This window comes from Pimephales promelas, chromosome 4 (genome assembly GCF_988280905.1).
Source record: "Pimephales promelas chromosome 4, fPimPro1.hap1.1, whole genome shotgun sequence".
Classification (NCBI taxonomy): domain Eukaryota; kingdom Metazoa; phylum Chordata; class Actinopteri; order Cypriniformes; family Leuciscidae; genus Pimephales; species Pimephales promelas.
Window position 1 is genome coordinate 41,931,725 of NC_142772.1, and position 23,830 is coordinate 41,955,554.

At 38.2% G+C, this 23,830-nt stretch overlaps 1 protein-coding gene across 1 annotated transcript in view; it reads right to left on the reverse strand.

Moving 5' to 3' along the window:
- Positions 1 to 23,830, reverse strand: part of znrf3 (zinc and ring finger 3) — a 74,744-nt gene that overhangs the window by 34,174 nt on the left and 16,740 nt on the right. The window lies entirely within an intron of this gene.

Genomic DNA, 23,830 nt, shown 5'->3' on the forward strand with positions numbered 1-23,830 from the left:
ATATAGCAATTACATAACAGCTGAATGAGGCCACACACTGTTTGAGGATGGCGATTTATTACTTTATTAGTGCCATTAGCTTCAGTAGACGACCATTTCACGGACATGTTGCTGGATTTTTTTTATTAAATGAATGATAGCTTAAGCTCTGCTGGCCGGCCTTGCATTCAAAAGGTAAAACCAACGGTAAACCTGATTAAAACTCCATGGCAACAACTGTTCATCTGCTTTGACCTTAGTGACCTGTTCTCTACCCAAGGCTGAGAGCTTCTGGGCAAAAATGAACAAATTGGATTAACACTCTGAAAAGGCTGATTATCATCTTAACTCTGGGATCAAAAGCCACATCAGCCCACATGAGGCCTTGGATTCCACATTTGCATTAAAGTTTGGCCTTTTATCTTGACTGGCGACATATTAGAGTAGCACTGTAGGGTGACGCTGATAAACTAATTCGCCATCCAAAAATTCAAGATTATGTTAAGATACTGTGGCTAAATGATGCCTTTTCTAATCAATGACCATCTACAAGCAAAGCATTCCTTTAATGCCTTGAGAACCTTGCATTTCTATGAGGATTTAAATGCGGTTTTGCAAAAAGTGGCTTGTCAGGAGAAGTTAATGATGGCAACCACAAATATGGCAACAAAAGAAGGCTGCAGGACATGGCTTGTTTTCTGCAAACACATTTACTAAATTCTTTCTTAATTTCTCCTGTAGTTTAGTCTACTTTTCTGGTAAGTGTTGAGATTCCCTCCCAAGCAACTACCTAACTGATGGTTGTTTGTATAACTGCACTCCCATTTTTCAACATGCATGAACCAATGCTCCAGCATTTCCCTGCAGTCCACCCCCAACAAATTTCCCCAATTGGCCCCCACGACTGGGTGAATGCCCGGTTGCAAACTTTTCTCCAACCCAGGGTCCCCCATCTCTCCCTATTCTTTTTCTGACCATCATTCTGCGCTGCACCCAACCATCTCTTCTTTTACCACCAAAAGAGGTGTCCCTTGTTCACCTCCGCCACCCTCAGTGCCTCTCATCTATCCGTCTCCTGTACAGCCGTTCACATGTGTATCTCCTTTCATGGGCAATGAAATCACCATAACAACAGGCAGCCAAACTTCTCAACCCAGTTCCACCTTAAGCATGAGCAGAATAAAAAAAAAAAGGTCAGATTTGTGCCGTACATAAAGTGCTGCAATGGCGTAAGTGATTCTCAATGGAGCTAGCCATGCAAGTTATCTCTCTATACATGGAATATGGAGGGCTGCCAACGTGACGCTTTTCTCTCCCCTTTATTTGTTTGTTTGTCTTTCGCTTGCCTTGCACTAACTCATGATGATGATGATAATTATAAAGGGATGATATGTGCGAAGAAAAGCATGTCCTGCTTAATAATAGTAATACTAACGCTTTGCAATATTTCGTTTGACAACAGCAAATGGATAGATGAACAAACACAAACTGTTTTTTTTTCTCCTCGCCTTAGAAATAGGGTTGACCTGATTTGCCGTTGGTGAGGGGGATCGGAACCGAATAGCCGGTTTAGGCCTTTCCCATCTCAAAGTAAATCAAAATGCCAATCACCATTCACTGGTGCTTTGATCATCACGTGTTTCAGCCTCCTCAGCAGAATCAGTCCAGGTAGCAGAGTTTCTATTGCACCTTCATTTTTAGGGGTTTTCTCTGATGCGTTGACTGCGTTTGATAAAACTCTTGGGGGCTTCAGAGAGTCCTGCAATTCAAAGAAAGCAGTACGTGTGTGCGCATCTGCCTGAGGCCAAAACAAAGGGGGCCAGCTTAAACTCAACTAAAACTCATACAAATATTTTAGACCACCTGGTTTCTTAAATTGCCCCAAATAGTAGGGCTGGGTAAAACTGTGTTTGAGGATATTCACCGAGATGGCATTTTGACAATTTTGCGTGTATGTGTCCTTTCAATAACAAACAGATGCAAATGTGTGAAATGCTAGAATGGTTTAAAAATCGCTAGAATGCTTAAACTAACAGGATCTAAAACACTAACAATTACGAACCTTCACTTTCATGCAATGAATTGCAAAAAGAGATTGCTCATTGGCAGCTGATGCAACAGCAACCAATCAGCTGCTTCACTATGTAGATGACGATACAATCGCTACCAAATAAGCTTGCACTATCTAGAATTTCATTCCAGAACTTTGTATTTGGTATTTAATTCGAGAATTACATGCATTTCACATGTGTGCCTGGTTTGTATGGATCAACTATGTTCCTGACTTGACATCGCACATCCTTTAATGTGATTGCAATATCAATGCTAAAACTAAGGCCCTGTTTACACGAGGATGCTCGCGGGTGAAAACGTAAAAATATTTTATCGTATGTGTCTTTCGTTTACATTGCGTCGTGTTTTTTGGGGCTTAAAAACGGCAAAAAGTGAAACCACCCACCAGAGTGGGAATCTTAAAAACGTTCCACCGCCGCATTATTAGGGTAAAAGCGCAAAAGTCAGCTAGACAGTGAAGGTTGTAAGCAGGTAACGCGGACTTGGTGTTGTGTGACAGTGCTTCACATCGCCATCTAGCTGCCTGGAGTGCATACTACATTGAATTTCACACACTTTTGCGTCACCATATACACGCGGATTTCCCACCCATAACGCTCGTCTACACGCAGAATAAAAAGTGATACTGCAATGCGACTTTTGCATTTTCTCTTCAGATCATTTCCGTGTAAACGTAGCCTAAATATTGCACAGCCCTACTAATTTCAGACAATTATTGATTGGTAGAGACACTTATTTATTTAACTATATCATTCTAATAAAAATAATCAAGTAAATACCGTTTTCATCTTCTGAAATCCACATGAATGGAGAACCAGGAGCCATTGCTGACATGCGATCAATTCAATTAGATGATAAATGACCAAATGCATTAAAATAAAAAGACCGTTGACTCAAAGGCTGCAAGACTCAAGGACACTAAACAGAGCTGGTCTAAAATCAAAGCAGCAGATAGTAGCCTAAACATTTTAAAAACACACCCCTTCTTATCGGCAAAGCTGACCTAAACGTGTTGGTACACAGAGCAAGCGCTCATGGATCGTGGCTGTGGTCCAGTAGTAGAGAACACAGAACAGATGAGTCGCAGCCACAGGCATGGCATTTAGGTCAAGGCCAGTATCAATTTCACCCACAACAATCAAAAAGCCCAGCTAGCCCGAGGGTACGCTCTGCTATCAAACTCCACTCCATAACCCACACTACAACCACTTTCACTGGCTTCAACGGCATGTAACCCGATACCAAGATTTTTAATTTATGTCCTCTGATTAGTGAGTATAAAACTAACAAACCTACTTAACCGCAACTACAATCTGACACGGAACACATATATCATTCACGCCAACAAGGCCACAAGTCCATGGACTTCAAGCTGAGAAAAGTTTGTGGAAAACACATATTTCCTTCAACAAGGGGCAATTTCTCTCCTTCCTCATGCCGCTGGTCTCACCAACCTCCCCCCTTTCCCAGTTCTGACCCTGTGCCCGTCACCCAGCCCCCACCCCCTGCCGCGGGAGTGTGGAATAGTTCCTGGAATAACAGACCATCCTGCCAGGAGAGGTGGGGGAATATTTGATCAAAGCCACAAGCGGGCTTCAGAACCCCCCCTCGTCCCGGGCCCACAGCCACTTAGAGAAACTCTGTCCTCGGCCGTGGCTCTCAGGGCAGCTTTTCAAACAAGGCCAAGAGCCTTTCAAACAAGCAAGAGTACTGGGAGTTCTCAGTGCCGAGCTGAGCTAGCGAACGCCATGTGCACAGGAGCCTTGGACGTTTGCTGGCTTTCCTCTCGGTTTGTATTTTGGCAGTTGATAGAGTGGGATACTTCTGATATACAGGGTTTAGAAGACAGAGTGATCAATAATAAACCATGTTTTCTAAGTACAAGAACAAGCTGAAACAGTTTAAATCGCCAAAAAAAAGTTGTTTACCAACTATCAGATCATGGTAGGAGAAAAGAAAACGTATTGAACGTTGAAGAAAAATCTAGTCCTTTTAGGCCAGAAACATTCTTTACACACAGACGCGAGAGGTTAGTCGACTTGTAGTCAAGTTGGGTTTTTTTTTAAACATTTGGTCAACAAACATCAGAAGAACGTTTTGGAAAAATCTAGAAAAAAAAACTGTTGTTTCATATAATCCAGTCATTGTCAATGCTAGGAAATTCAGCGGATTCGTAAATGCTAACATATCATATTCATAGATCACATATATACACAACAAACAATTTTAAAACATGCATCTGCTCAGAATGATACAAATGCAAAAGCGAACTACGCTGCTACAGTCAGAATTTCCAAGTCAACAACACACTGAAACAATGAATAACTACAAAATTATATTTTTATTATATTAAATGTAATAGAAATCATATTAATTAAAACTAATTTACATTCGAAAATTAATATTTAAAATTGAATATTCACTAAAGTGAATAAATAAGTCATGACGAAATTGACTAAATTGCTTATTGCCATTCAACGACGAGACTATCACTAAAAGAAAGAAAATTGTGTGATAAACACTGTTTGCGAGGCAAACCACTTCATCGACAGAGGACTTGTTTTTGCACTACGAGAGAAAAGGGATGGAAAGCATTTCACGCCAGCAACCGTAGCTTAACGCTGTCCATCAATTGCGCAGCCGTGTCCTCTGGTGTAGACCGGGAGGTCATTTTCTCTTTAACCCTACGTGCATCCCTGCTGTAGCCGTTGGTCCCTCTCAGCTGTTACATATCTCTAACATTTCCTCATCTATAAAACTGGAAGGCTGTCTTGTAATCAAATGCCCACACATAGCGGGAAGAGCTTTGCATTGGGTACACAAGGCAACCCGGCCAGTTTCCTTTTGGCGCTGGCCGTCTGAACTCCCACCTACTATCCAAACAGAGGATGTACTCACAGACTCCAACACTATTCTGGTTTGTCTATCGGAAGAGTGTGAAATACTGGAATGGGACAGATGCCTACAGCTTCTCCTCTACTTGCCCTGGACTATTTATCTTTCGCCTTCTCCCGCTTCGCTTTCATCCCACAGCCATAAAGCTGTCGGACATTTACAATATCACACTCCGATAGCAACGTGTTTCTAATCTGCAGAAGAAGCAATGATCAAAACAAAAAAAAAATTTAAATGGAAGGGATTCAAAAAGCAAAGCAAGAAAAAAAAATGCAATTGCAAAAAACGTGGAAATATCTGAAGTTAGAGCATGCAGAAATCAAAACCCATTTAAATATATTTAAAAAGAGAGATAGAGGGAGAGAAGAGGAGGAGCTTGCCGCTCTGATTGCTTGTGTCTTCTCATTTCCCAAGCACTGGAAATAACTTCAAAGAGGATCACAGCCTTGAAGAGAGCGCAGATAGAGTTACAGTGTGGCAGCTGGAGAAGCCTTGCAGGTGGGGCCTGCTCTGACGGTGTAATATTATCTCATAAAGGGAGACTGGGCCCTTTTTCAAAGGAGGCGACTTCCTCTCCTTTGTCGTCTAGACAAAAACGATGGAACGACAGTTGCAAAAGTCACCTCTGGCCAACAAAGACTCCAACAACTCTTGCCCAGAAACCATGTACGTACCCAAGAAGTAAAGCAGATACTGCAAAGTAGATGACATCATGAAGCACCAACCACAAGCATCTCAGATTTGTTCAAGGTGAAGAGAACAGGTTGTGCATTGGTAGACAATTCGAGGACAATTTGCGTTTATCATCTTTACAACCAAGATATTTACACACAAGCATTTGGTAGCAAGTTTTTAAATCAGGTACAAATTTTATTAGTTTAGGCATTTCTCAGGAATCAAACCCATGACCTTAGTGTTACCAGCATGTTTGAGTCACATGAACACCAGAAGAGTCTTGAGACCTCTTATGCCATCTCACCGAAAACCATTCACACACCGTCCCCCTGACGACGGCATAAGCAAACAAATGGTCCAGTTCAGACTGGAGCGAACACTTAATATCGTGCAAATACTAAAATATGCATCAAGCCACCAAGGAGGACAGCTTTAGCAGAGGGGAAGTGACTGGTGAGTCTATTATAAGACTGTGAGTAGAGATTGAAACCATCAATGGTGTAAGAAAGATCTCTTTTATGGAGATGACTATTACTCAAAACAAAATTAAAACTTTAAAGTTGAATAAGAACATGATGATCATGAGAAAAGACAAAGGCTGCATCTAAAAAAAAAATATAGAAGTACTTTCTTCTGGCAAGATTCTGAAGAGTGCATACGATAGACACTTTACTATCCCATGAGGCCACGAAAAAGGATTTGTGAATGGCAGTGAAGCAACGATACTGACAGTGGTAGGTCACATGATATACTGTATGACAACATGGCGAATATAGCACATTCGGATTAAGTACTACTACACGCATAGTTCATTATATAGAACATACTTTTTTAGCAGTTGCAAATAAGTCTTTATTTAAAAGAAGAACTTAAGAGAGTATGCCATTTTGGATGCAGCAAACATAAGTTGGACTTATACAATAATACAATCACGTAGATATCGGCTTAGTAAAGCTTTGCTGTTGGTAGTTCATGATGTCTAAAATTCTATACGAGTTCAATCGACGCTAGCAAAGTCAAGGTCAAGTCTCTTATGCATTTATTTGATCAAAATACAGTAAAAATAGCCGCTATCAGTTTTAAATGCGAGCTCGGTTTTTCCTTTTGATTTACAAGTCACGATTACGCGTGCTCTGTGTTTCGGGACTTGGGAGCGCCTCTACTGGCCACACATTTTACAAGATAAGATATTTATCAATGATGCTCAGGATCTGTTGCACACCAAATCCTCCTTCCAGTGAAATCATGATGTACTGTAATGTAAACGACTACTGCAGAAAAACCTAATCATGTCCCTTTATGGGATCCGTAGAATGCTTTATTAATTTTACGTATTTTTCAAAAAATCGGAATTAGGCTTTATAATGTGTCTCCCTAGTCTCTACAGTCACTTTTGACCAATTTAATACATCCTCACTGACCCTTAACATTTGAACAGGTGGATAAATGAGTCTCCCAAATGCATAAATGTAAATCAATATTAAATTATAATAAAATAAACAATTGAGAATGGCTCAGAATGGAGGTCTTTTTCTCAAACAACTTTATCAGTGCACAGCCACTTTAAATTATTCAATCTGAAGTGTCATGCCAGGGAAAGTAAGAAAACCTCATGACAACAACATTCACACTTCAGCCTGTCATACTCCAACCTCAACGTGCAAAAAAAAAAAAAAAAAAAAAAAATCCAGCATACGTCGAGGGTTAACGTGACATGATTTATGGGAAAGGAAGGCAAAAGTGCACGCCAAAATACTACCACAACTGCTCTTGAAGTTCAGGAGGCGGGTAAATCTGTACCCGGGAGGATTGTAGTCATCAACACCTAGCCTCACCGATGCCTTTGAAGTCCCTCCCTTGCTTTGAAGGTCCCGGCAAAGAGGAATGCCTGCACAGGGCTGTTGGAAAGCCCCCAGAGTTGTGGAATGCGGAGCAAGCCGCTGCCCGGCCTGCTGGAATGCGATTAGAGCGCTGGAACAGACGAGGGCTCTCGCGCCAAGGAATGGCTGCTGCCACCACCAATGGCACGGCGCTGGCCCACTCATTGCAAAAAATATTTCATAGAGAAAAAAAAATGGGTGAGAGAGTGGGAGAGGTGGGTGGACGGCTGAGCAAAAAGAAACAAGGAGGTCACCAAAGAAAGAGGCAAACATGTTAAGAACTTTAATACCGTAATGAAAAGTTTTAAATGCAGAAAGCGGCTGATCAAAGATAATTTGTGCCTTTGAAAACACAGAAAAAGAGTTGACTAAAATTCTGAATTCTAAAATATTTAACTGTAAAAATAAAATAAAATCATTTTGAAAGCTTCAAGTGAATTTGAAATTCTGAATTCTAAAATATTCTAAAATATTATAGCCTGAATAGAATTTATGCTTTGGCCACTAAATGGTCAATATTAAAAATTCTATATTATTTTGTCAAAAATTAGTTAAACAATAAAAACTAGGGCTGTCAAATGATTAATCGCATCCAAAATAAAAGTTTGTGTTTACATAATATATGTGGATGCACTGTGTATAATTATTTTGTATGTATATATATATATATATATATATATATAAATAAATAAATACGCACACATGCATGTATATAAGAAAAAAATATTATTTATATATAAAATATTTATATTTATATATAATATAAAATATATATAAATCTATATAAAGTATATACATGAAAATATTTCTTAAATATATACAAGCATGTGTGTATATAGAAAATAATTATACACAGTGTACCTACATATATTATGTAAACACACACTTTTATTTTGGATGCGATTAATCGTGAATAATCGTTTGACAGCCCTAATAAAAACATCAATCATTTTAAATGCTTCAAGTAAATTTAGGCATCACAACATTATAATGTACAGTATAAACTCTACACGAGTTGATATTGCACCAATATATTGTGCATCTCTAGTAACAGTCGCAGTAACTACAAGCACTGTTTCTTCAAAGTCCATTTGGTACAAACATCTGCTAAGAACATAAATAATAAATGAGAAAACTGCCACTATAAAAGCAAGTAATACACCTCCATATTTCCACTGGCAAAGTAACATCAGGCCAGACTCGAGCTGATCCTTCCCAGAATGAGTAGACTCACTAATCATATTTCCATAGCTCTTGGGTTTTAAGTGCATTATGAAACAAGTTTCTAGTGTCTTGTTGTCGTTCAAACATTCCAGCAGAACGAGTACTTGTGCTTATCAAGTGCTTGTTTTTTGTGGAAAAAAAAAAAAAACTATGCCTTTAAAAACTGATGCGTACATATAGTTTGAACAATTCTATTTATACACATACCCTCTCTTTCACACACATACCACATTGACCTTAACGTCTTACCACTTAAACGAGTGCTGAGACATTGGGTCGGCTCTTGAAAGAGGAAAAGTAAAGCTGGAGATGACTGGGCTGATCCGGAGAGCTCTCTCTTTAAAGGTCACCACCAAATAGCCCATCTCCAACTGTCTCTTCCACAACCCATCACAGTAATGACTTATGAGATCAACGGCATGGATTTTCAGGGAATTTTGTTGCATGGCCAAGATCTATAAAGGCTTGCCTTGAACTTGGTTTCTTATGGGATAATTCAACCAAACCATTTACTCACCCTCAAGTTGTTCCAAACTAATATTTTTTTTCTGCAGGACACAATGAAGATAGAGTGCCACAGTCAGGTTCAAAAGTAAAAAAAAAAAAAAATTTTTTTTTCATAGGTAATTTTTTTAACAACTTATAAACATTTAAAAGACAACCTTATAGTTCATAGGTTGCCTTTAAAGGTTTATGAAGGTTATTTCAACTTATTTTTAATATTATTGTTTAACAAACTAAATCTGTGGTGAAAAACTGCATTACCCATGATGCTATACAGATAACTCCACCAATCACAGCGAGCAAATCAGAAATCACAATACTCTCCCATGAAGTGAAATGACATTAGAGTCTCCATCCACTCTCAAAATAATTAAATATAAATGCATATTTTGTCTTAAACTTAAATTATTTTGTTTCTATAAATATAGTCAACAAATTGAAATCGCAATGCTCATTCCTTCTCTCACTAAAGCAGTTACAGTGTGTTTTTCTTGTCCGATTTTCAAATATTTTTTGCTGTATGTTGTTATTCACCTCAGAACTAGTTGGCTTGGTTCATGGCTTATAATTAATTAACGAAGAGGTTTTTTTTTTGGTTTTTTTTAAATCCCTTTGGAAAAAATTAATGGAAAAAAACTTCCCAAAAAAACGCAGCCTAAAAACTGGGCGGCACTAATGCACATTATTCTGAAGAACACTTTGACTTTCAATGCATGAAGAAAAAGAAAAAAAAAACAGCACATTTTCCACAATATCATCTTTTGTGTTCCACATACAGGTTTGAAACGATTTGTAAATGATGTCGGTTTTCCCTTTTAGGTGAGCTACCCCTTTAAACAATGAACAAACCTATAAAAAGATGGCAGTGCAATACATTCCCTACGCAATTACGACAGCACCGATGCAAATTCACTGGAAAACAGATGAGCTCTTGCGCGACCTGTTTTCAAAGAAAGCAAAAACATGGTTCCCAAGAGACAAACCAGTCAAAATACCCACCCATTCCCTGACAACCTCACACATACATAACTCGACCGCAAGCATCACCCTCCACCCCTCTACACACACATAACATTTGGCTCAGCTGCAATGCAACTGGCTGAGGTAATTCAGCCCACCGTAAACCAGAGAATCGCAACCCCAGTGTCAACAACACCTGTCAATCAAAAGAACAACCCCAACATGGGCCAGTCACTGAAAAGGGGGTGGAGACTGCCTCATCCAATCACTGGAAGATCCTTCAAAGCTTACTCTAGCCTCTGGACTCGCTCTCAAGTTACAGAGATAAATGCTGGTTGACTGATAGGACTCAAGAATGTGTGGCTATGGAAAATTGCACACTGTACAACCAGAATGTGTATTCTCCACCTCCACAGACTGCTGTTCTCGCCAACTCATCCCCCCCTTCACTATGCCACTATAGGTTAGATCGGGTTTCTGTTGCCTTCGATTTGTTTTCTTAAGGAGGTTGCCTTATAGAAGAAAACACTTCATTTCCAGGTCAAAGCCTATGGTCTGATTATACACGTGGGAGATGGCTGGATGGAGAGATTCAAGGCCACATGTGGAGTAAATTGAAGTTCACGCCCAATTTCATTATGCTTGCATTTAAAGTATGCGAGGACATAAGGTAATGATCAGTTAATGAGGCATAACATGCAGTCTGTTTTACAGTTTCTTGAATTTCCATAAGACTCCAGAGCACTAATTACTGATACCAGTGACTTCTTGTGTCTAAACCAGATGCGAGCAGCGCGACACGATGAGAAAAAAGCAAATGGATCCCATTGTAATCAATATGCAACACGACAAACGGCAGTCAGTAAAAGTTTTTTCTGACATACTCCATATGCTTGTACTACCTCTGATACTTTTTGACACCAGTGTGGACAGATTCTAGCTGTTATGCCGTGGTGCGGTCGTGGCCGATGTAGACAGCTCAAAGATGCTCAAAAGTTTGAGATGCTCAAGTTGAGATGCTCAAAATACACTACCGATTTATATTATACGGCTAAAAAGTTTGGGAGTTTTAAGGTTTTTTCTCACCAAGGCCGTCTACAAATTCTACAATATCTACAAATTAACATTTACCTAAATGAACAAATTGTATTATTGTTATTTAAATGTTATCTATTGTATTAACTGAGAATTGATTTTAGTTTGTAGCATTTTATCGTAAAAATTGTTTGGAATTTGAACATCGGCTACACAATTACTTGGCTTAGCAGTATTATCTAGAATTGTACTCGACAATCGACTCGACTCAGATCGCTTTTCGCTCCGTTTTCCATTGCAGACAGTACCACCACAAATAGTACCCGGTTGTCATAGCGACGCCTTTCGTTCCTCGTTGCTGCCGCTGGATCCTCTCTTCGGCAAACAAACAAAGGAACGTCTGCACCTCCTCATTTCACCACGGCATATTCTTCCGAGTTGCGGTTGCCATAACAATAATAGTAAGTTTAGTAACCATCTCTGGCCAAACTATTTAAAAAAGGCGGGGTTATTCTGGATACTGGCGCAGTGAATGGTGACGATTCACTCTGACCAATCAGCAGTCGGCATTGTTTTCACATGACATTTTAGTATCGCCTTAGCTCGCTTAGAACCTCGCCGGAGGTGATACTAAAAAAAGTACTCGAAAGCAGGTACAGGTACAACTTTTACACAGTGGAAAACCAAACAAATGCGAGCCGAGCCGAACCGAGCCGGTACTGTGTAGTGGAAAAGCGCCATTAGTTGTCTTTGACAGAAGAAGCCCTGTTAGTTCTGTTGAAATTTTTCCTCTTTCTCCATGTAGCTCCTTTCCTGAAAACTTGAAGGGAGCATGGCTTGATGATATTCCAGAGGAAACAAGTGTAAAAAAAAGAAAAAAGAAAAAAGGCCAAGCCATTTCCTGGCGTTATGAGAGCAGGACATGGAAAGCCAGGTAGACTTTAGGGACAGCCAACCAAGGCCTCTGGTATATTCCTTAAGGGAAAATCTTGGACGCCATACACAGCAGAACCGGAAGCTATTTGGACGCACATCAAAACAAGAATTGTTGTATCATTGCCATGGGTGGAAAGGAACAAAGCGGCTAGGAAAGAGATACCCTCTCATTCTACAGGAGGGAAAATATGCAGATTTTAATAATCACTGCATCATTCGTTCATCAATACAGTCATTTTAAGGTTTCCATAAGATCTTTCCCACTGGGAGGAAGTCTAAAATGCCCTCAATCTATTCAATTACTCATGTAAGGGAGTATATAGAGATCAGGTTGGACAAGTCTCTCTATGCAGGCTAATACAGTTCCAGCAATATTTCTCCATGAGAAGAGGAAAAAAAAACATCTAAGAGATTAACTCCGACTCAGTGGGGCTGAACTCAACAGTCTGTGTTGAGTTCACTGGTTTGCTCACACCCATCCTACCCATGCACGTCTTTGATACTTGACTATAAGGAATCTGGAGGCGTTGCGTTCACTACAAAAGAAACCTGCACTGCTGGGAGAACAAAAAAGGAGTGAGAACCATGTGCGAGTGCCAAGGCTGGGATTTCTCTTCATTCTCCTCCCCACATCCTTTTCACTCGTCTTCCCTCCCCCATACCAAACACCACCAAACCACTGAATCAGAAACTTCACTCCCCCCAAATGTTTCCACTTCACCAGCTATCTTATGGGCTCTCTAGCTCTCTCAGAGTGGCATTAGCATCTGATCCGAGAAGGCAAAGGAGAAGAACCACCAATGAAATATTCAACACATCCATATTTGGATGTTGCTGATGGAGGGATCTAGTGTGGTTAAGGGAGACGTGTTGGGGGTGGTGAGGAGGTTTGACTCCCCTCGGAGAGTTTTTTAAACCCATTACATCAGTTTTTTTTCTGCTTCACGGATTCAGAAGCCTGTGCTTTTGTGAAACCAGAAAATGACCTAAATTGACATTCATTTGGTTGCTGGTGGTTTAACATTTTTGCCAAATAAATGGATAAAAGTTCTCTCCCTTGTCCATGCAAACTTGCCCAACTTGAAATTAAGCCACAAGCATATCAAAATATAAAAGGGAAAAATGGAAATCAAAATTCCATTTTGTTAATTCACAAAAGAACAACATATAATGTTGCCAAAGACAAACATGAATGCAGACTTCGAAATAAAAAATAAAAAAAATAAAAAAAACTGAAAATCAATTGTTTTTAAATTGTTAAAGTGATTTTTTTTACAGCGTTAAAATGAATATTCATTATGGGATTTGCTAATGACTATAACTTATTAGTATTTTAAAGATTGGCAAGTGGGTGCTAGATAATGCCAATATCCAATATTGCCAATACAAAACTGTCTAAAATTTCGGGGTATGTAAGATTTTTTTGAACTTATTTAAGTTTTTTAGTATAAAGAGGCTGCATTTATATGAACAGTAATATTGTGAAATATTATAATTTAAATAACTATTGTAATATATTTTAAAATGTAATTTATTACTGTGATGTCAAAGCTAAATTTTCAGCATCATTACTCCAGTCTTCAGTGTCACATGATCCTTCAGAAATCTGCTGCTCATGAATCATTTCTTACCATTATAAATATTGAAAACATTTGTCCTGGTTCTGTGGAAACTGTGACTTAACTATTTTCATGATTCTTTGATGAAATTTCACATTTATTTAAAACAGAAATCTTTTCCAAAACGATAAATACCACTGTTACTTTCGTATTCATATATTTCCCCCCAAAAACAAACTCATTTTGATTGGTAACGCATATCTAATACCGGCCAATCTAAGCACATCCCTAGTTAATATCAGACTTATGTGGTCAGAAACAGTTAAACACGCTTTTCATGTTTAAGTTCAATCCAAATTCCAAATACCTTCCCCAAAAATCACGGCACAAAATGTGGAAAAGGTCTGCAGAAAATGCCTGCACATGACGGGACCTCTTAATTCAAATAAAACCCATGAGGCAAATGAGACATAAATCAGAACCATTCAAACAAACAAACAAACATCTTTTCCACGGTGTGCCATGCCAATGAATCCCAATGTGCTACAGCTGCCCAGGCAGTCAGACCCCATCTCTCTCTTAGGCAGCATTATGGAAACATTGTTGAGGAATGGGATGAATGGTATGGCTTTGATCTCTGGCCGTTGACCTGGCAGGCCCTGGTCCCTCCTCCACGTATGCGGCGGCCCACATCAAAACCCTTCGCTCGGGGAGATCAGCTGCACAGCCAGACCTAATCCCTGCACGAATTTAATCAGCCATCTCAACGACTCACATTACGCTTTTTAATTAGGAAAGAGTCATTGCTTCGGAATCACACCCAGCCGGAGTACTCGCACTGTGCGGACCTCTAAGCCCCTGTGAGCTTATGTCAAATATAAGATTTCACCTTAGGGCGAATAGAGAGCTTTTTTCTTTTGACTCACTTTTTAATAGACTGCAACTCCCTTCCGCCATAGAATAGGTTAGGCAAAGTCCGAATGGCCATTCCAGTCTACATTCTCACCAAATCTTGATTCAGAAATACAATAGAACAAAGGTCCAAATGAAATAAACACTGGTTTATGTTTTTCAGTTAAGTCTAAGACTAAGAGTAAATGACTGTAGAAGATGTAAAATAACTGCATACTGTATAAATTAAATATAATTGATCTTTGTTAACACTACAAACGTGATTTCCTCTTAGTATTTGTTGTTTAAGTAAGACTAATGACAGACAGCAGCAGGAATATTGGGCTGCTGTCACTTTAAGGCTGAAAGAACACATCCATTCGATTTCTCATTTGTTTACGTGGCCATAAGTGGCTGTGTCTACAAGGATACTCACTAAGATGGGCATTTTGACTTAATTTTGCATGCATGTGTGCGTTCAAGCCCAAATAGACCCGGAAGAGAACGGAATTCAGTGTTTACGTGCTGTCTGCTCTATGCGCGTGCACAGAAAACGGCTCGCAAGGTCCAAATTGACTTCTCTTTCGCATCTTCTCGTGCTCGAATGGTTTGAAATCTCTTGAATGTTTAAACTGACATGTCCTAAAACAAGTGCAAATGATAAACTAGTTAAAGTTAAAGTTTGCAACTAATCCAAAAATCATGTGCATTTCGATTTTTGGTGCCTGGTCCTTACGGATACAATAGGTATACTTGATATCGCACATCCTGCGATGTGACTATTGCGGATGCGTAAACTGATATCAATGCAAAAACGATCTTTCAGCCCGCCAACGGAGCGCAACATGTGCCAAACATCCGCCCAAACTTGTAATGAGAAGCTCTTATAAATCAGCTGCTGTCAACAAGAGAAATTTGAGCGTGATTTTCTGCCAAAATAAAAGCTCAATGGTTTACCCTTTGAAGAAATTAAGACATTAATATTTATATTCCTATAAATATTTGTATTGCAATTTAACATTTGTACTGTAATAACAACAACAACGGTATTTTTTCTTCTTCTGTAATACAAATTTTTAACAGTGAAATATTACAAAAGTACTTCCTATTTTTAAGTTTAGAAATTATCATTATTATTACCAATACAACTACTAATACAACATTTACTACTAAATATAAATGCTAAAATAAAAAAAATTGTAAATAATGTTTCCCTATAAAATAAACAAATTATATTATGATAAATATCAAGTACGTCAAAATAACTATACGACATTAGCTACCAATAATAAAAAATAATAATAGAAACAAAAACAACCACAATAATAGTAATAATTAAACTGATATATTAGTCATGCTGATACATAAATAAAAAAAAAATGTACAAATCGTGCATCCCTAAAAACAAGCACAGCAAAAGGAAAAAGGACGTTTTTTGGAAGTTTTGGAATTTTGGAAGTTTGGCATCTTGAACTAATAATGATCTTTTGTATCTCTTTTAGAGTCGCCTTCCACCCTTTGAACAAAGCTGCAGCGGCAGCTATTTGCAGCAACAAGCAAAATCTGTTCCAACACAAGCCTCTATTCAGGGCCAGCATCCATCAAAGGACTAGAGGGGGGGCAACAACAGAGGATCCCATCCTTTCCAACCAGACCAGAAGTACTGCAAAAAAAAAAAAAAAAAAAAAATCAAAGGCCTCTACAACACCCAAGGCCAGGCATTTCAGTGGACGCCGGATGGAGTGGCCAGTGCCAAAGTGACCATATCAAAAGCCCCCGGGGCCCTGAGTCACCCCCTACAGTGATCAAACGGGGACCATCCCCACTGAGAAAGGAGGGGGGTGTGAGACCAATGACGAGTCAAAGAAAGACACAAACTGATAGAGAGACCAGCAGTGAGGGAGAGCGGGACAGAGAAAACAAATGAGGCCCAGGGACGAGAAACCGACCCAAGGCAAACAGCGAGGGGTAGAACACAAAGACAGCGGTTGCCTGGGAGAGAGGGGCTCGCAGCAGAAACTATGTCCAGATCAAGACACTCGCCGCTGGGCAGGACTGAGTGAGGTGAGCCCTTACTGAGCCCCAGAGGTCACAGACAACAAAAGAGCAGAACACTGGAAAAACAGCTGGCCAGAGCAGATCAAAAATGAATAAGGAGGATTCATGAAAGGAAGGCATAATGAAAAGAAAGATCAAAAAGGGCGAGGGACGGAAGGAGCCGAAGGGAGAGGAAAGAACGGACAGAAGCACATGGTAAAGAAATGGTGAAAAAAGGAAGAAATTGAAACCACTTTTCTCACTTATTTCTCTCCTAACATAAGCTGATCACTAAGATTGTCAGTTTTGAGATTTTTGGCTTTAGCATCAGCCAATAGCATGCCAAAAACTTTTCAAATATATTTTTGTCGAATTATGAGTAAATATATTGTGCAAAATAAGCATCAAGCACATATTATTTGAGAAAAAAGAAAGATGGATACAAGATCATTTATGAGCTCTGAAATGTAAAAAACACTATGTAAATGTTTAATCAGTCAATCAAGGATACGCCATGAAAAGCACTGTATCCTTTTTTTGGAGGGAAAATAAATCAAATTGTATCTGAAAAAAAAAATTATATATATATATATATATATATATATATATATATATATATACTTAAAAACAGTTTCATATTTTTTTCATTTTTTATAGTGCCTGAAAAATAATTTTTCAAATAAACTTTTACATTTTAGTGCCAAAATTGTGATTATTGATTTATAATATTTAGCCAAATTTTGCAACTCTACAAATAAGTAGCATAAAATTATAATAATAATTATTATTATTATTAAATGTACTAAATAATAAATATTACTATTTTAATAATATTCATACCACTATTACTTTTACCATTCTAATACATAAAAAATTAGTATTTACAACTACTACTTCTAATAATAATAATTGACTTTACCGTACAACTTTACAATAAAGGCAGCCCTTAAAACAAGATGGCAGCAGTTTGACCAAAACTGTGTTCTGCAGATGAACATGAATCCACGTAGAGGAGCACATGTGCATCCACTCATATGGGTGAGGTGAGTAAACAAAGCTTACGGGAAGCGCACACCACAATAACAAATACACTTACACTTGAACACACACACCGCAAAACATACTTCAAGCAATGAGCACAGCTTAGTTACAAACACTACGAACATACACACACAACTTTATGCAGATGTAAAGCAGATTTTTTTCACTGCTTAGGAGAAATTGTGGACCAAATTCTAAGTGGGACTTCAGATATTTCAATTTGTGCAACTGCGCAGTATATGACTAAACGGCTAGATGTGACGTAATCCAACCACAACTATCCAAACTATCCATAACACGTACTACTCCATGGAATAAACAGTTATGAATATTTTAATTGTATTATGCATTATTTTTGGGGATCAAATTAAACAAATCATTGATCATGTTTACCATGTGTCAAGGTGTTCCCTCAAAAAAATGTTTACGGGTCACTACTATTTTTTTGTTTAGATGAAAATTGCATTATGTTAGTCTGACTTCACAAAAACAGACTTAAACCCTAAAGCAGGGGTGTCCAAACACAGTCCTGGAGGGCCACTGTCTTGCAGAGTTTGGCTCCAACTTGCCTCAACACTTCTGCCTGGAAGATTCCAGTATGCCTAGACCTTGATTAGCTGGTTCAGGTAAGTTTAACTGGGGTTAGAGCTAAACAACCCTGGACACCCCTGGACTAAACGCCATTTTAAAAGAAAAATGATTGCTTTAGTCGGAAATTGAACCTTTAAAGTGCATGTAAACTAGTGGTGTCAACAATAATCGATTCTGCAATGCAGGAAATGCACGATTCAGCATCGATGCGGCAAAGTGCCATAATCGATTATGTCACTGTTTATTTTCTGGCCTTGGACAATAAAGTTTTGAAGTTTAAATTACTTCCGGGAGCAAAACAACAAAAATAAAGATTCGAAAGACACATTTCATGGGAAACTAGATAAGACTTACGCGGTGTGTAAAACCTGCCACACTAAAATCAAACACGTTGGCAATACAACTAACGTCACGAACCATGTTGATCGTTCGCATCCTGAGTTGGCTTCAACAACAACACAAAAAGTCGACACATCCCAGCTGATGAAAATTAGTCTTTGTGTGCAGTAGAATTTTGATGCATCGCAATGCATTGGAGAATCGAATTGAATCGAATCGTTACCTGGTGAATCGTAATCGAATCGAATTGTGAGGGCAGTGCCAATGCACACCCCTAATGTAAACACACTACTTATGAGAAAAGGGGGGCTTAAATCCCAAAGTTTGACATGGACATGCTGAAAAGACACCAAGAAGTCTCCAAATGGACCATAAACAAGAAAGGTCAACATAAACCAAAGCAGATACAATTCACAATTCTGAACCAGCAGTTCCTTCACGAAACAGGCCTGTTATTCTTAAGGTCTTCTGGGGTTAGCAGTGGGCTGGACACGGTCGGTCCACTGAATTCCACCAAACATTTGAATAGCAGCAAAAAGAGCAGGCTACACAAACAGTGCTTTGTTCGGATTCAGAATGCTACAGAACCCTCTGCCAAAGGTAAGCCAAGTATGTCTGCTTGGCAAACACAGAGAGCACCGAGAGGTCTGGGGAAGAGAAGCGCTTCAAATGCTCAAGAGTTAAACATCAATCTTCTCAACAATGCCCGCATACATACACACACTAAACGCAGGAAGGATCAGAGGGGGCCGTTTTCTAAAGGTGGGCTAATGGTCAACTACCTCTGAAGGTGATATGGCCAGAAAATGGGTTTTTCAACTTTAAAGCCAATTTACTCATTGTAATGAGCAACTCATTCTCTGGACTTGCAGGTTGAGAGCAATTATGTCCCATTTGTGGACAAATCGTTCTTTTGAAATGGTTCTTGATAATGGTTTGCTTGTAGAGCATTTGCAAGTCTCTTGGCTGTATGGGAGAAATTGATTATGTCACAAACCTTACAGTTTTCCTCTCAAACAACATTGCCCTTACAAATAATTCCAATCAGACCTCACTATGTTGAACAATGACCAATAATATTTTTTGGAAAAAATCATTAAATCAAAATTCTGCAGTAAGTTTGTATGTTTAATTACAAGCAACTGTTGCTTTTTTTAAATCAGACCAACAACAAAAAAAATGATTCTGCACGATTCGGCTCTGATTAAAACAAGTCCGTCAAAAAGATTCATGACAACACTTGCATGCAAATTTCATGAATCTTTTCTGACTGACCGGTTCATAAGAGTCAGGTGTTCATAATTCAGACATTACTTGTTCATTGTACATTGTTGCATGCAAGAAATTCACTAAAGAAAATTACTAACGTCTCCTCAAAATAATACCTAAAAAAAACATACAGCAATTACAAATGTATTTCTCTTAACAGTGTTAAAATCTGCTATGCTAACAGACTTGATCTATAGCTTTACCACATACAACATCTTACAAAGTCATCCAGAAGATATCATGAACCACTAAATGTCACATGTCCTATGCCATGTTCACGTTGGCCAATGTTTCGTCCATATTTTATTCATGAAAGCATGTGTAGCCAATAATAAACCCTGAGGGACAACACAAGCTGAAATCATCCATCTGTCTGTCGCTTTCGCATATACCTTTTGACATCTCACCATCAACCCCACCTCAGCCTTGATGATAATCATATCTGACAGATGTTTGTATTTAACCCCCAGCACTTGCCTAGGTGAGCAGCAATGCAGCATGGGAAGCTCAAAGGAAGACAGAACCGTTTTCTTGTTGATGTCAGTGATGTTCTAAACACACCAATGATGTGGTTTGACAATGACATTCCAAGCTGGCGAGATTTTGCACAAGCAAGAAAAAAAATGCAGCTCACTAGCAAGACTAACTAACTAGTCTTGGTAGATAAGCTAGATGCAAGCACAGCAAATACATTATAGCGTACCAAACTAGGTCTCTAAAATCTCAACAATAACTATGTTTCCATCTAAACTGTGAATTTATGTGAAAAACCAAACATCGCAAAAACATGGAAATATTACATTTAAAATCTTTTGCATTCACTCACAAAACATTATATATATATACAGTGTATATATATATATATATAAAATATTACTTTTCCTCCCATCTAATATTTTTCCACATCACCAAAAATCACCTCATACAAACTTGTAAAACTAATAATACAAATGGATATGGGACTTGTAGTCATTTATTGAATGTTATAAATTACTTTGGGTTTTGGAACGTGCAGATAAAACGCTCAAAATCCATGTTTGCTAGTGTGTTTCGAGCTCAGATTGTCAAATTGTGGGAGTTTGCAAAGCAAAAAAAAAAAAAAAAACTAAACTAACAAATCTAAAAAACTGGTGTAACTATTGCTATTTCTGTACATCAAAAAATGTGCAATCCCATAACAAATCACAAACAAGATATTGCATACTTTATGCAATCTCAGTAAAAGGTAACTTACAATACTCTTTACACTTCTGACCTTTTGAAGATGCCCATAAAATACAAAGATATTTTATTCCTGTAATCACATGACCTACAGTGTTTGTTATTAGTGTAGTTTACCTGATGCTTCACACAGCCATACTTGAAGTGTGAAAATAATAACACAGACAGCTACACAAAGAACAGACTACCTATTGTGGTCACTACCATCATCCTGGATCCCTTACATTCACCCAATGAGCTCATTTTCCTCCCTGGCCTCACGTCTCTATCAGCATCTGTACAGAAGACTCTGTTCATACTCACACAAAGAAAGAAGTGAGAGGCAACCATCCTCGGCATCTCAGGCATCCTGATATTCTCTACCGATATCGGCTTAGTGGTTTATGCGCTTTACCCTACTCTCCGCACATTTCTCCTGGGATAGGTGGTCCCAGCTAAGTTTTATTTTTTGGAATATGTGACTGATTCTAGTGGATGAAATGTATGGAAGCTTATTTCCACCAAAATAAAAAGGTTTTTTAAGAAAAAAGTTTTTTTCTTGCAAGTTTGTAAATAAACTTGTAATTACAAGTTTACATCTTACAATTTTGTCTTTTTTTCCCCTCAGAACTCAGAGTTTACATCTTGCAATTTTGACTTTCTTCAGAATTCACATCTTGCAATTTCTTTAGACTTTCTTTAGAATTCGGGGTTTACATCTCACAATTTTGTCTTTTTCCCTTCAGAATTCAGAGTTCATATCTTGCAATTTTGACTTTCTTCAAAATTCTGGGTTTACATCTCACAATTTTGTCTTTTTCCCTCAGAATTCAGAGTTTACATCTTGCAATTTTGACTTTCTTCAGAATTCTGGGTTTACATAACAATTTTGTTTTTTTTTCCCTCAGAATTCAGAGTTTACATCTTGCAATTTTGACTTTCTTCAGATTTCGGGGTTTACATCTTACAATTTTGTCTTTTTTCCTCAGAATTCAGAGTTTACATCTTGCAATTTTGACTTTCTTCAGAATTCGGGGTTTACATCTTACAATTTTGTCTTTTTTTCCCTCAGAATTCAGAGTTTACATCTTGCAATTTTGACTTTCTTCAGAATTCACATCTTGCAATTTTGACTTTCTTCAGAATTCACATCTTGCAATTTTGACTTTCTTTAGAATTCGGGGTTTACATCTCACAATTTTGTCTTTTTCCCTCAGAATTCAGAGTTCACATCTTGCAATTTTGACTTTCTTCAAAATTCTGGGTTTACATCTCACAATTTTGTCTTTTTCCCTCAGAATTCAGAGTTCACATCTTGCAATTTTGACTTTCTTCAGAATTCTGGGTTTACATCACAATTTAGTTTTTTTTTTCCTCAGAATTCAGAGTTTACATCTTGCAATTTTGACTTTCTTCAGATTTCAGGGTTTACATCTTACAATTTTGTCTTTTTTCCTCAGAATTCAGAGTTTACATCTTGCAATTTTGACTTTCTTCAGAATTCGGGGTTTACATCTTACAATTTTGTCTTTTTTTCCCTCAGAATTCAGAGTTTACATGTTGCAATTTTGACTTTCTTCAGACTTCTGGGTTTACATCTTACAATTTTGTCTTTTTCCCTCAGAATTCAGAGTTTACATCTTGCAATTTTGACTTTCTTCAGAATTCTGGGTTTACATCTTACAATTTTGTCTTTTTTCTTCAGAATTCTGGGTTTACATCTTGCAATTTTGACTTTCTTCAGAATTCAGAGTTTACATCTTGCAATTTTAAATTTCTTCAGAATTCAGAGTTTACATCTTACAATTTTGACTTTCTTCAGAATTCTGGGTTTACATCTTACAATTTTGTCTTTTTTCTTACAATTCTTGCCATTTTGACTTTTTTTTTCTCTCGAAAATCTGGGATTACATCTTGCAATTTTGACTTCCCCTCAGAATTGTGAGTTTACGTCGTACATTTTTTTCTATTTTACTTAGAATTCTTTTACATCTCAAAATTTTTACTTTTTTTCTCAAAATTCTGAGTTTAAATCTTTGCAATTCTGTTTTTATTTTGTTTCCACTACATAATAAAGAAAAAAGGGTAACTGTGAATTTTTGTATCTCAATTCTGAGTTTCTTTGTCAAGATTTGCAGGAAAAGTCAGAATTGTGAGATATAATCTTAGAACGGCGATGGGGGGTGGCATTATTCTGTGGTGGAAAAGCTTACATATTTGAATGTATATATGGAGTGGATGTTGAAGTACTAGAATTCCAAAAGTAAAACAGCTATGCAATGTCTATGATCTAAAGCATACAAATTCAACCTCTTCCCCCTCTCACACAATTCAGCTTATCAGAGGCTCATCTCCGGCATGCCAAGAGGAGCACATACCATTCGCTCTGGCCCATCCTGTGAGCTCTCTCGTTGGCAAGAGTGGCCCTCTCAGTCGCTTTGATGTGCTGATGGTTCGGTGGCTCGCTCTGCAGCTGGTGATAGCATCAGAGCAGGCCTCTCTTGGGCCTGTGTGCCACGCTATGATAACAGGAGGGTTGATAAGAGGAAATACAAGCTGTCATGAAGAACACATTGAGTTGGATGCCAAGCTGACAAATCAGAGGGACAGCAAAAGATGCAGAGAAAAACAGAGATAGAAGACTATGCAGGAGTGAAAGACAAAGCTTTGCAAACAAAGAAATAAAATGCACATGAAAATGATTATCTGGCATGAAAACCTGTGTTGATTCTGCACTGGGTC